The sequence below is a fragment of the Patagioenas fasciata genome, chromosome 1 (assembly GCF_037038585.1).
Source record: "Patagioenas fasciata isolate bPatFas1 chromosome 1, bPatFas1.hap1, whole genome shotgun sequence".
Taxonomy (NCBI): Eukaryota; Metazoa; Chordata; class Aves; order Columbiformes; family Columbidae; genus Patagioenas; species Patagioenas fasciata.
The window spans coordinates 172290414-172304369 of NC_092520.1; the positions used below are offsets into that span (position 1 = coordinate 172290414).

Below are 13956 nucleotides of genomic sequence, written 5' to 3' on the forward strand. Positions count from 1 at the left end.
GCTGAAGGAAAACTTTGAGTTAAATTTTCCATGCTTTAAAATAATTTATTTCAATAACTTTAGATTGTTTCTAGATTGAGATAAATTAGAGGATATATCATGAGCTTAATATACTATGAAGCCAAACTCAGAGAATTGATAGAGCTTAGGAAACAGTACTAAGGATGTTCTTCCAAATATCATTTATCACTTAAAGTATAACTTGGATGTATCATTTAAATGTTTTTACATGTAATCACACTTTGGACTGTGTGCTAAAAATACTGACAATCAGAATATGGAGGCATCTATTTGCATAAATAGAAGAATGGAGAGCAAGATGGTAGGTTTAGTTAGTCTACATGGCAGTTTTAAGGCAGTAGGTACCTAATTTTGTTTCAAGGAAATTAAAGAGTTACTGATTTCCACTGAAGGATATACAAAATGCTTGTTTTCTCACAAAGACCATTTCCTTTCAGCATAAGCAGGCACTTGACCAGGAAGCCTGCCACATGTGGAAAGGCTGAGAGAACAGGGCTTGTTCACCCTTGAGAAAAGAAGGCTTAGAGGAGACCTCATCAACATGTTCCAGTATTTAAAAGGTGGCTACAAAGGAGTCATGTGGAAAAGATGACAGATAATTGGTAGAAGTTGTTCCAGGGGAGATTCCGATTGGACACACGAGGGAAATTTTCACGGCGAGAACAATCAGCCATTGGAATAATCTCTCCAGGGATGCGGTGAATTCCCCAGCAGTGGACATTTTTAATATTCACCTGGACAGGGTGCTGGGCTGTCTTGTCTAGACTGCACTTTTGCCAAGAAAGGCTGGACCAGATGAACCTTGTGGTCCCTTCCAACCTTATATTTTATGATACTATGATTTAGGAAAAGTCGGGATTACAACCTTCAATACCTACACAGAGTCACTTTTGTATTGAATTTCATGCTTTAGGAAAGTCTGGAGAAGTTTTTCCTTTTCATATGAAAAGCCTGACGCACCACTAATGTTATACCCCGTTAACTGTCAGATGCTGAGCACTTTGGTGCAATGTTAATCCTTCTGGGTTTAGTGTTGCTACTTTGCTGAGCAAGCTCAGACTGCTACTCTGACAAAATAATGCAGAGGCAAGTGCTTACGATAAATGTAGTCATGTAAGAGACCTTGCAGATCTGATCTCATACAAGAACATCAGTAGGAATTGATGTAATTGAAAGTCTTTGAAAGAGTGAAATAGAATATAGTGCTGCAGTTTGTCAGGGAATCAATTATAAGTAAAAATGCGTGCTTTCCATTTTTATTCTACTCTTGCACCAAGGAATCTCTTGGCTCATGCAGAAGCTGCTGTTCAGCTGTAGTCAACAGCATCCCTATGGCTGGAATTAGCAGCCTGTAGTGATATGTGTCTGGTTGATTTTAGAATAAATTTACAAAAAAAGTTTAACATTTAAAGCCTGACTTGGTGTAATATTTTGGATTGTAGTCACATCTTCCTTCATGGATTGGTATCAGGTTTTATAAAGTGCATCTTATTATTTCCAAAGTTTTAGTAAAAGATTCTTATAATTAACAGTAGCATGGAATAAAAAAGGGAAAATTAGCTTTGTTCCAATTCCTGCTTATTACATTAAGTGCATCCTAATTTCACTCTTTTGCTCAATTTGTCTCCTTTTGATTTTTTGTCTCTTTTTGATTTGTCTCCAATTGATTTTTTGCAGATTTCTAAGCTCCTAAAACTTTTTAGTCTGTTTTGGGTAATTTCAAATTTTTGACAGAGAAATCTCCACTGCAAACTGAAAGCCCCAAGTAATACAGAGGTCAGCACAGCAGCTTGTGCAGTGAGGACAGGGATTAAGCCACTCTGTCTGGTTTGGACAATGGACGGTTGCCTTAACTAGAGAGCTAAGATGCAAAATATCTCCTTGTTTCCACGCAATTTTTTTACTTATTGTGATTCCCAGTGTTTGAAAAGGAAGGATGCTATTAATGCAGTAGAAGTGAATGGAAGTAACAAGTGGAAGTGTGAAGATGAGAAGTAGCAAGGCCAAGAGTTTTCTCAGCACAGTTTGCAATCTGTGAGCAGTGAAGACGTATTGAGCTTGGAGCTGGATCTTACTGAGAACGTTCAAGAAATCAGGTAGGCGGGAAACAGGCAGAGTTGTTTTTTTAATTTCTCTTGCCCATGCTGAAAGGATAACTTACGGCTGTTAATTAGAACTTGCTCATGGTGATGATTTGGTCTCACTCTTTGGAACTCCTTAAGAAGCAACCCGGCCTCCCCTGCAGCCCCGAGGCAGGATGTTTTCTGATGCATCCCAGAATAGTCTGCGTGGAGCAGCCACCTGCTGTAGGGTAAGAATTGCATGAGGGCAGGAAATTCAGAACTATGTTGTTCTATGTTTAATTAGGCTTCTGTATTACTTGGGGTTAAAAAAAAAAAGGTGGGGAGAGGAGTGGGTTTTCCCCCTCCTCTTCCTTTAGAAAGAAATGTGTTTTGCTTTAAATGGGAATTGAAGGTAGAGAACAATAACTAGGAAGTATGTTTTAGATATAGCGTTTGCATAGAAAAGTTACAGAAGTGTGAATGAGGATAGGATATAGTTCACTAAAATTTGCATTGTTCTCTGCTGTGAGACTCTAACTTTTCATTGAGGTACATTTTTCTCTTTCAGGAACATAATCAAGCCAGCATGGAGAAATAAATAGGCTATTACAGTTAAATAAATGGTCTACATGTTTATGTTATAATCACAGAAGACCCAGGGATTTTATGGGCTCTAAATTCTATATTGAGTTTGAAGGATAAATTACTAGAAATCAACAATGCCTTGCTTAAAGTTTATGGAATGATTAACTAAGAAAAGAAAAAAAATGCTGTTTTACTTTAATAATAATATTATTTCAGGATCGTTGGGTAGAAAGCCCTGAATTAATAAACAGTTTAATTTGCAATTAATTTTTAATGCGAGACATTAATTTGCAGACAGGAAAAGCTCCCCTATTTTAGCTAGCCGATTCCCTGGAAGGAATTCCCATAGTTGTTTGTGTTACGGTGTCCAGGAGATTAAGTTGGGACAATGCCTAATTCAGGATTGAAGTGGGGAGTGTTTCTTGCCATGGTTAAATCTGTGAGCAGCCAGGGACAGCTGGTTTGTAACAGTGGAGTCTCTGAGGGGCCCTTATGAGGACTACAGTTTTTAGGCAATTGCAAACAAATGATTCTATAATGGCATGAAACTGAGGACAAAGGTGTCCATCTCTAGAGCTATTGACACTAACCATGCTTAGGTGAGAAGGTCCTGACTTTTGCTGATAACCCACAGGTGAAGCTACCTTAGCATGAGCAAAAGTGCTATTCAAACTGGGCAGGCTCAATGCTGATTCAGTCCTCTGTAAACCAGTGTTAAACTGGTGTAGAATTAATCTGAACTGAATTTAAGTAGTAGCATGAGGATGCTAAGCTCATCTTCCCCCCCCGCCCCCTTCAATTTTTCAACATTTTCCAGAACAAGGTTTGGATGGTATCTCTCATTTTATTTAATGTTTTCATTTTTATACTGTCAGTTGTGAAAATAAATATGTAGGGGCAAACCTGACAGTAAAAAATTATGATTAACAGCATCAATAAAAGCCATTTTCTTTCCATAAACAGCTATCTGGAGAGGAGTTATACATTTTAATACCTCTGTTCATGCAGTGAACAAAATACAAAAGGGAGAAAAGTGGAAGACAATTATGCAGTTTTTAAATATACCACAGTTCCCACACCATGACCTTACTATAATCATAACAAGATTATGTAAGAAATGTAAAATACTAGTGCTAATTTCAAGACAAAGGATCTAAGAAATCATCATAGTGAATGCTCTTAAAAATCTAGATTAGGTGGGTTTTAGTTCTCTAGCATTTCACAGAGCCCTTCTGATAAAAAAAGCTCTTTTTTTTGACTACAAGAAATAGTTTGGGATGATCATATTTAAATAAAATTCCAATGGATATGATGCTGGCTTGCAACTTTCCGAAGAAAAAGAAAACAAAATATCAACATTTAGGCAAAATATATAGGTAGTGGTGAAAGAGTTTTGAACTGCTAAATGAAAATTCATGTGAGATGTGTCTACATATGTAGGATTTTAGAGGAAAATCCAATATCCACTAGGATGGGATATATGCAACAATCAAGGAGGCCCATCAGTGGAACCCACCGACAAGTACAGTAGGTAGTCTCTTGTTCAGGAATCTAGCCCTAAGTATAGTGAGAAACTAATATGAATCACTTTCTGAATAATTGCAGTGCAAACCAACCAGAATTCTTACCCTGCTCTTGAAACCCAAACCAAGAGAAGCCGTAGGAACACTGCGGGGAAAAACGCAGGCTAGGAAGACGTCTGTCCACTTATTGTGTTATGTTAACTTATTTGGGTTCTGATAGCCAGGGAAAATGAATGTAGAGACCGCATACACTACTGTGGGTCTGTAGACTTCATAATTAACTCGGACAAAACTTAATACCACAGTTATATCAAACAGCATGAAATGGTGTCAGTAACAGGATGGTGACAAAACCATCCTCGTATTTCTGAAGACACAGGAAGATCCTGAATTTTTAAGTATGGGTTTTCTTGGGCTACTGTAATAGAAAGCAAAAATTTTCAACCAAATGCATTGTTGGTAGATTTATTTAAGTTGATTTCCTGTTACAATAAGATGAGTGTTTTGAACTGCAGTGAATCACTGTGTTTTTTCTTAATTATTTAACTGATCTTTTATTTTAAATATTCATTCTAGGGAGAAACAGAAAATGAGGTAGTGGACTGATCTCAGCATAGTGTATCTGAAGGGTGGACACCTCCTTCCTGATTATGTCAATATTTTGCAGTTTGAGTTTTGGTCAGATCACTTGGGCCTTGCCTACTGCTTTGCTGCTTAGGCTCATTTACAGCCATTGCTGTAACTGCACCAGATCCATACAGGAACCAGCAGCACATATAGGCAAGATACAGCTTTTTCTGTTCGTCTTGGGAAGGTCCATCAATAATGCTGCATTGATGACTGAAACACAGGCAGCCCTTCATGTCTTCTCTTCTTCCTTACGTGTAAAATGAAGTTTGTCTTGTGGTGGGAGAGGTTTGAAAGATGGATTAGCCAAAGTTTGGAAACAGATGACAAATGTGTACATTTGAAGTTGTGATTTTCTATTGAAATGTAATTTAGTTCTAAATTGAGGGGGAAAGAACACAAGTTTGCTTAATTTAATTACCTGACTCGAGGCATGGTTATCTGTAATAAGTTTACCTGATCAGAATTTAGCATCTGCAGTGGCGTATGGGAGTGAGAGTCTGAAGCAAGTCATTGGTGATGAAGCAATATGCAGCGTGCAGATTCAGCACGGTGTGCTGTGCCCAACGCAATCCTTGAGTTTAAACTAGAGTTTATCACCTCATTTTCAGTGCATTTTTACTTATGTTTGCAAGTCAGTTAAGAGAAATGCTCTGCAGTGCTGTCAAACCAATGACATCCAAGAACTTACTGAGCTCCTGATAAAAAGAAATTGAAGGTCACTTCTTCAGATCAGTGGGTTTATCTCTAATCCAGTGGAGTAAACGAAATTGACTGTGTTTTTTGCAACAGCAGCAAAAGTTTCAGAAGAGCTGGAGGGCAGTGTCTCATCTATTGCTACAATAATACACATTGGAGAGAATCGCGAGGAAAGGCCGTTAAGATTTCCATGATGCCTTAAAACTAATGAACCTCCAGAAGAATGAAGTTTTGCTTTGACTTTCAGCTTAGTGTCTGAGCTGTTCTGCCAAATTCACTCAAAATCAGGTGCTGTTAATGTCCATGTTGTTGCTGAGATCTCCAACCCTACATTATTCTTACTGAGGAAGGTATTGAAGGCTCTGTCTTTACCATATTGTTATATTCTGAAAAATGTATCCATGGGCATGAGTAAGCAAGGTGTGTCTTACAGCTGAAGCCTATTGCTAAAATATGAAGAGATTGCTGTCTTCATAAGGAGAAATATTTAAAGTATTGTTCCAGATTTTCTCAAGACCCATTCTTTGCTTGGAAGGAGGGTAAAAACAGTAGGACCAGCAGTTCCCAGTTCTTGCACTCCCCATCCTGATACACAAATGAGCAGGGGCCTCTGCTTTGTCAGCACCAGTGAACTGCAGACATGGATTGCCAGCCACTTGAGGGATGTGATTGTCTCACTCTATTCTGCACTGGTGTGGCCTCACCTGGAGCACTGTGTGCAGTTCTGGGCGCCACAGGGTAAAAATAGATTAAGCTACTGGAGAGTGTCCAGAGGAGGGCTACAAAGCTGGTGGAGGGTTTGGAGAGGAAGCTGTATGAGGAGTGGATAAAGTCACTTGTTTTGTTCAGACTGGAGGAGACTGAGAAGAGACCTCATCATGGCTACAGCTTCTTCACAAGGTAGAGGAGGAAGGGTAGGCATCAAACTCTTCTCTTTAGCGACCAGTGACAGAACCCAAGGGAAAGGCAGGAAGATATGCCAGAGGAGGTTTAGGTTGGACATTAGGAAAAGGTTCTTCACCCAGAGGGTGCTGGAGCACTGGAACAGGCTCCCCAGGGAGGTGTCACGGCCCCAAGCCTGACAACATTTAAGAAGAGACTGGACAAGCCCTCAGACACATGGTGTGAACTGTGGTGTTGTCATATGCAGGGACAAGAGTTGGACTCGATAATCCTTGTGAGTCCCTTCCAACTCAGGACATTCTATGGTTCTATTATTCTATGATTGCTATAATGCATTTCCTCTGACCAGTCTGTTCAGGGCAGAGTGCTGCCTGCCCGCTGAGTGTTCCCCTCCGTTGCTGCTGATCTCCATTTGGCAGCTAGGACCAAGTTATGTCCTGCTTGTACTTTTCAGATGTTGCAGAAGGGAAAGGACTGACACTGTGGATTTATGCTTGATTTGGTCAGGACCACTGCAAAGCCTGGCATTTCTGTTTGTTGGCAGCACTGATGACAGAGGTTTATTCCACAGAGGAGTGCTGTTACCCTAGAGGCTGATCCAAACCATTTCCTATTAATTCCCAAAGTCAATTAAAATTTAACATCATGGCTCTTATCAGTGTGCACGCACAAAAAAATAAACTCACTTGGAACGTGGTGCAGTTAGCTGCTGAATTCTCTTTATGTGCTTAAGAGGGTGAGCAAAACAAAGGAGCACATTTCCAGCCTCTAGTTGAGTATAACACATATGATAAGCTTGTGTTTCAGTTTTGGATGGAAGTTGGTGATTATTGCATTCTTATTTCTGAAACCTTGCTGATCAGCAAGGAAACACTGGCAAAATATTGAAACAAGGCTGCTCCCCTGGGAAAGGGTTCCTCTTGTGTCAAACATTGACAGGGCAGCAAGGAAAGGGAGTTATGGGCAGGAAAATAAGGAGAAATTGACTCAGTGAAGCTTTAGGTCTTTTTATTCGCATTTAGTTGTAGCAAAACACCATTGTGAATCTCCAGGAAAAATGATCTGTGATTTTTATCCTCCTCAGTTACTTTTGCTGGTGTGGATGTTTTAATGTGTTGCCCTAGAGGCAAAGACAGTTGGATACATTATGGTAGTACCTATGAAAGCGTCCACAGTGTAAAGACCAGTTTTCTAAGCCAGTTCATGCAAATGAGTAGACCTAACAGGTTAGTTAGCACTTATGGGTACATGTCAACTGGTTATGGGCACACCAACTGGTTTTTGGACTTTTCTTTTTTGCTGTTTTGCTGTTCATTGTAGCCTGGCCAAGGCCAAGGTCACCTTCCTAGTGGTTTTAACCCTGCTTCAGGTCATGTTTAGTACCTTGAGTTAAGGCACTCATGAGCTGCCTTAACACTGGCATTTCTCTAGATTAGTCCAAATGAATTTGAGCATTGGTGCTTTTGCTGCAGCGCTTAATCTGTGACAGCTTTGGAGCCACTGGAAATTGGTGACAGGAGGAAGGCAGCAGTAAAGTGTGAGGAGGCCCCATCTATTTCCATCTGGATTGTCTGGCTGTTGAGAAATTCAAAGCAACTAGTTTGGATGGTATAAGATAACAACAATCCCTTTTGCTTCATGCAGTATTTGGTCCTGTTTGTAAGCTTTGGGAGTAAGTTCTGCAAGCACTTGATAAAGCTTCAATTAAGTGTTCATCTTGCAGCCAAGCACTAAATTACCTATCTTTCCAGGTCACTAGCTATTTGCTGATTAAGCTCTGCTCTCCATTTTGAAAGGATTACTGTCATTGAAACAACTACTGTATCTTCTGGTAGCTGACATAGCACCTTCTCCCATCCCTATGCTCTCCTCAGATCCAAGCAGGGGCACCACAGGAGCAAGTGGGGAGAGAGCAGAAGACCTGCCTGTCTGATATGCTGCTGGGAGATGAGGATGCATCCTCCCACCTAATTCCCTTTCTGACTCCCCTGTGCGTGGTGAGGTGCAAGGAATCACTTCCCTATAATAAAACTTGTGCTTGCTGTGTAAGTATTGCAGCATGCATCAAAATTTGACACAGGCATAAATTAAAAAACTCATTTTACTACATGAAAGGGCTGCCTCCAGCTGTATCCTATCCAGGAGAGCAGCAGCTGTGCTGGGAAGGCAGGACTCTCAAGATCACAAAACAGGATTTGTACAGAACAGATAGTGAAAAAAGGAGTCAGCACCACTGGGAAGCAAACCATACACAGAGGGCTGTCCAGTGCAAATAGAATAAAACTACTGACTAGACAGAAAAGATTGTTTCCTTCCTCTAATCCTGCTTATCTCAAGTAATTCCAGGCACTGCTTGAGGCAATGCCAATGTAATATACAGCAGAATGTCTCCTTACCTCCAAAAAACAAGGTCCTGATGGAAAACGTGAGATCACTAAATCAGTAGAGCAGATTAGGCAAATTTGTGAATTATCACAATGTGGAGCAGAAAGTGCTAGAGTGACCCTTTCTTAATCTACTGCGTTGTGTTTGTCAATGGGCTGCTCTTAATGCTATAGAGGACAATGAAGCTTTCTTAGGATACATCTGATTAACACCATACTATGGTGATATTTGAGAAAATAAGGACTTTTTTTAACCTTTTGAGGTGATTAGTTTATTTCTCTGAAGGACAAGGTCTATTTTACCATGTGACACTGTCAGAACTTGCAAAATTACTAATACTTTTAAGTGATCCAGTGAATGCAGAAATCCATTTGTGCTACTGGTGCTTGATTCTCAGTGAGTCCTGCAGATTGTCAGTGTAATGGACTTAAAATGAGACAAAACCCGGTTATTGATCACAGTTGCTTTAAACAGCAGTTCTTACTGTCACCAAAAATGTAGGAATCAAGATGGGGAAAGGAGAACAAATCACAGAGGATGCCTCATATGGATTGTCCTATATTTGCCTCAGCTGGCAGAACTCATTTTTTTCTGGAGTCTTTGCTATGAGTTCAGGAGAAAGCGGGTTTCTTTCTCCTTCTGATGCTTCTCCAAGATTTCTGCATGCAGTTCTGAAGTGTCCTGGGACTTTTTCTTCCTGCTGCCTTCTACTGAGCTGAACATGGTATGCCACCTCACACTGCTGAGTGAGGTACATAGGGGACCCTTCCCCTCTGAAAGCCCAACCTCAAGGTGGAACGTGGGCCCTTGCACTCCACCAGCCTTGCAGAGAGCTAGAAAAAGGATGAAACAGGAATTATTGCCTAGAATCTCAGAATAAGCATTTCCATGCAGGGAGCTATTTTAGGAAGAGCTATTCTCTCTCGGTAGAAGAGCTCCCACGATATGCGTTTATGAAAAGAAATGATCATCTGAAGTCTGTGGGGCTACTTTTGCGAGTCTTCAGCTGTGAACATTTAGGCTGTGCTGCCTATCGATTTTTGTCTAGTAGCTGTTAGACCTGTAGTCGATCTTGCATTACACATATTTTGGTTGATTTTTCTTACCATTATGTTTCCCGTGTCACTTTATTATTTGAACATCAAAACTGAATTTGGTGCTGTGAACAGAATAAGTTATTCTGCTGCAAGGAACTTGTAGTCTAATTCAGGCAGAGTGACGCGCAGGCATACATAATATACAAGATAAGGATGCAGATTCAAAGTAATAGGGGCGTCTAGGGAAAAATCAGTGCTGCAGGCTAATTTACTACTCCTGAAGAGCTACTAGCTGCTGAACATAGGGAAAATATTGAACAATACAAGAGGTGTCTTTTATTTTTTTATCTTCTTTTGAGATCTTAATTCCTCGTGTGTTGTCAAATAGAGGGGAAACACCCAAAGAAAACAAAGAAAGAATAAGGTCTTCTCTCTATGTTCCCATTTTCTGAACTGGAGCCCAGAAAAATGAGTTGGGGATTTCTTTTCTTGAGTTTTCTTTCTGAAACAAGAACTTAATTAACAAAAACACCCCAAACAAACTCCCAAAAAAACCAAAACCACAAGTTGGATGTACTTGTAAAATTCAGTCAGTCTTTTACTTTGCGTTTATGCTCTTATCTAAGCCTTCATTTTGTGCTTTTTTTTTCCCCCTTTTTCAGGGGTGGTGTTTAACATTTCTTAGGTCCAGTGCATGATCTGTCAGTACCGAAAGTATTTGTGGGTATAATTCACATTTCATTTAAATTGTCAGTGGTGGCAGTGAAGGAATTGTCAAACACACTTTTGTGTACCAAACTCATTAACATCACATGGCAATTCTGTCCCTGATATTGATCCTTCAGACTACATCTGTGTCCAGCAGTGACTGGAAGGTCAGAAGAAGCAGAAGGAACGCAGTCCAAACATGCCTGGATGGACAACTTCTTTGCAAACTTGCAAACTGCTGCCAGTCCTGACACCAGCTGTGACTCCAATATGCAGAGGGGTCTCAAACAAAGCACATAGCTTCTCAGGAAATATACTGGTGTCAGGTAAAGAAAATTGTTAAATACAGGACAGTTGTTAAAGGGTAACCATCTGAAATGCAAGTAGAGTTGTGCACATACAGACATTCAGACACGTGTACATGTGGATTCTGGTCCAGAATAAATTAATTTAGTTAATTCCAGAGAATTAACTAATTATTTCTAGATAAATCAAGTGTACTGGTGTATCAGCATTTTGATAATGCTACAACTGAGGCTGCACACTGAGAGTCAAGAGCTGCTTTAATTATGTTGGTGAGCTTGCAAATCTGACTCTTGTGGTAAACAAGCCGTTAGCGTCACACGGGCTTGAATTTTTTAACTTTTCTGAATATTCTCCTTTTCATTCTGCTAGATCTATAGGTTGAAAGTGATAAATTTAAGGAAGCTGAGTGGACAGATCTTTACAGTAGCTGTTGTTCTGGACTGCCCATAGTGTTCTATTGTGACCACAAGGGTATCACAGAAGATATGTATCTAGCAGGATAAGGCCAGTAACTTTTCTCTCTGTGTTTTGTTGTTGTGGTGGTTTTGTTTGTGTTGTTTTGGTTTTTTTTAATGAGCATAAACCCATTAAAGACTTTGAGACATTCAAATTCTATGCGGCTGAGCCGTATACCTGTTTAAGATAGATTAATACTAAGAACATAAGCAGTATATCTTTCTGTGGCATCATTTCATGATGTTGCAATAATTCTGTGTTATCTTTTTAAAAGGTAGTTAACATAAGTTATCAGAAACCCCACAAGATTATCTTGTCTATTCATATTTTCTTATGTGCACTTGCCACTTCACCTCTATCATGTTGTCAGTGAAATATGCCTGTATTTCCTCAGGAGTAAGAATGTTTTATGACACTCTGGTCAAGAAATACCAGATGCTGAATAGTGATTTGAAAGTATTCATTTTCTTTAGCACTTCTAGCACAAGTGGCAGCATCGCACCATTGCATTTCTCTGTCAATGCACTGGGAAGTATTTTAGCACTATGAAAACTAGAAATTGAAGAATAAGTGGATAGATGTTTATAAATATCTTTGAAAACAGCAGAGTAGTCTTTATTTGATTTAGCTAGTATTTTAGAAAAGCAGACCTCCCAGGTTTGTATATTTGGAGATTAAGTAAATCATCTGATTCTCAAAAGAGCGAAGCACTTAGGTGTCCACAGACTTCTGCAAAAGAGCAGTCAGCCCTGTACCATGGGCGTTTCAAAGATCGAGTCTTGCAGTCTGAAAACAGTGATCTTAGCAAATTGGGGCTGAGAAAACTGTACCCTGCAGTTAAGAGATTTTTAAGTGAGAGCATCGCAACGAACAACCACCACAGACTCTTTAGGAGCCAAACAAATGCCCATCTGGTTCTTTGCACTGTGTGAGGGCAATGTGCTGCAATTTCACAAACAGAACATTTTTATTATTTAATTAGTCTCATAAGTTAAGTGATTAAAATAAATAAACTGAGTCTATGAAAAAGTAAAAAAAAAAAATAGTAACAGCAGGCCTGGTGCCTAAGGGCCTTACTCATGAATGTAAAGATGACTGGTTTTGTTACCAGCTGTGTACTCTGGTAACGGGCTTTAGCTTACAATTCCCTATTCATGCGAATATTTCCTCTGCTTTTGTGTTAGCTGAGATTACTCATAGGTTTGTGAGTTTGCAAGATGGGATGACAGCACGCAGAACCTCACTGCATGGGGCTGTGAAGGGACATTCTGGGTTTCTGCTTTTTGTTGTGGTGCCTGTTTTGCTGTGAGCCTCATTCTGCCCTGCTCAGGGTGTGAAGGCAACTCTCCTGTGGGGATTTAATTTGCTGTAACAGGTTACCTGGAGCATCACCAGTTTTGTAGACTTTAAGCTGAGAATCAGCTTCTAAGAAAAATTTGACTTCTGAATATATGGAAAGTCCATCAAACTAGAGAGTCATGGAGGCCTTAATGGAAACAGTTCATTGTCTCCAATGCAGATAGCGTGGCCATTGTGAGGTTTAGGTACTTAATGTCTGGTTTGCAGCATGTGTGGAAAAATGCAGTATCAATTCCTCTCCTAGACTAGGAATCCTTCTGGAGGTATTTTTTCATTTGCTTTGCAACTTTGCTGTCAGTTTTGGAGACTGGTGTGGCAGATTTATGTCTGAGCTGTTTGCTTATAGTAATGAGGTTTGGATGTGCTGAGGTTAAGCACCTAAGCAAGTTGTAAATTAAGAAGGAAAAAATAAAAAGCCACTTTGTCTTCTATGTTGGGCTGTTCCTGCTGTGAGATATTGCAAGCCTAGGCAAGCTGGAAAATGCCTGCTGTTTTTTGTACCAATAATACATTATGTACTTTGTCCTTGGTCACCCACGCTCAAGAGAGCTGACATGATGCTCAAGACCAATCTCCAAGAACTGGACACAAAAGCAGTAGTAGCTGATAAAGCATGGGAGAGATTTCCTTAACCCCCTCTGGAAAATGATCTTAGGACTGCTTTCTGAAAGTCTTGTCTCTTGCACCAAAATTATTTTCAGGCAGTGACTATCAGTGTCCAACTGTGGTAGCTGCTGTCAGCAGTGGACTGCGAGTTAGGTAGTTGCTGGTCTCACTGATGGAAGCTGCACGAGGCTGTTCTCTGTTACCCCCAGAAAGGAGGGCAATGCACCCAACCTGGGCCTGGGCTGAGCAGCTGCCACTCCTGTGGACTGTGACTGTGGTACCAGCACACAGCTTGTCTGGCTGTAAAGTCAGGTGTGCAGTTCTTGGCCATGGGATCACAGCATGGGTCTGACAAAGCAGGTGGTAGGTGGTCCCCATCTTCCCCTGTGATTTGATTTCCCTGTGAATTTATTTGCTGTACTGCTTCAAAATGCCTTTTCAACCCCTGTGGTCTTATAGCAATTTACTTTATCTGGCTGCTATATGCAGAAAAAAAAATAACAGAAAATTGGGATAAAGAAAGAAAGAGATTAGGTAAAAAATGCAGGCAAGCTACAAATAAGCACTAAGGATACTTGTGCTATTTTTAATACTGGTTATAATACCTTCCCCCTGCAGAAGTTCACAGGACTGGAAAGGCATCTAGATAGTAATCATGGAGGTGCTTAAAATGATGTC

General features: G+C 40.2%; 1 protein-coding gene across 4 annotated transcripts in view; it reads left to right on the plus strand.

Annotated features, from left to right (window-relative positions):
- Window positions 1–13956, plus strand: part of ANO4 (anoctamin 4) — a 181188-nt gene that overhangs the window by 12009 nt on the left and 155223 nt on the right. The window lies entirely within an intron of this gene.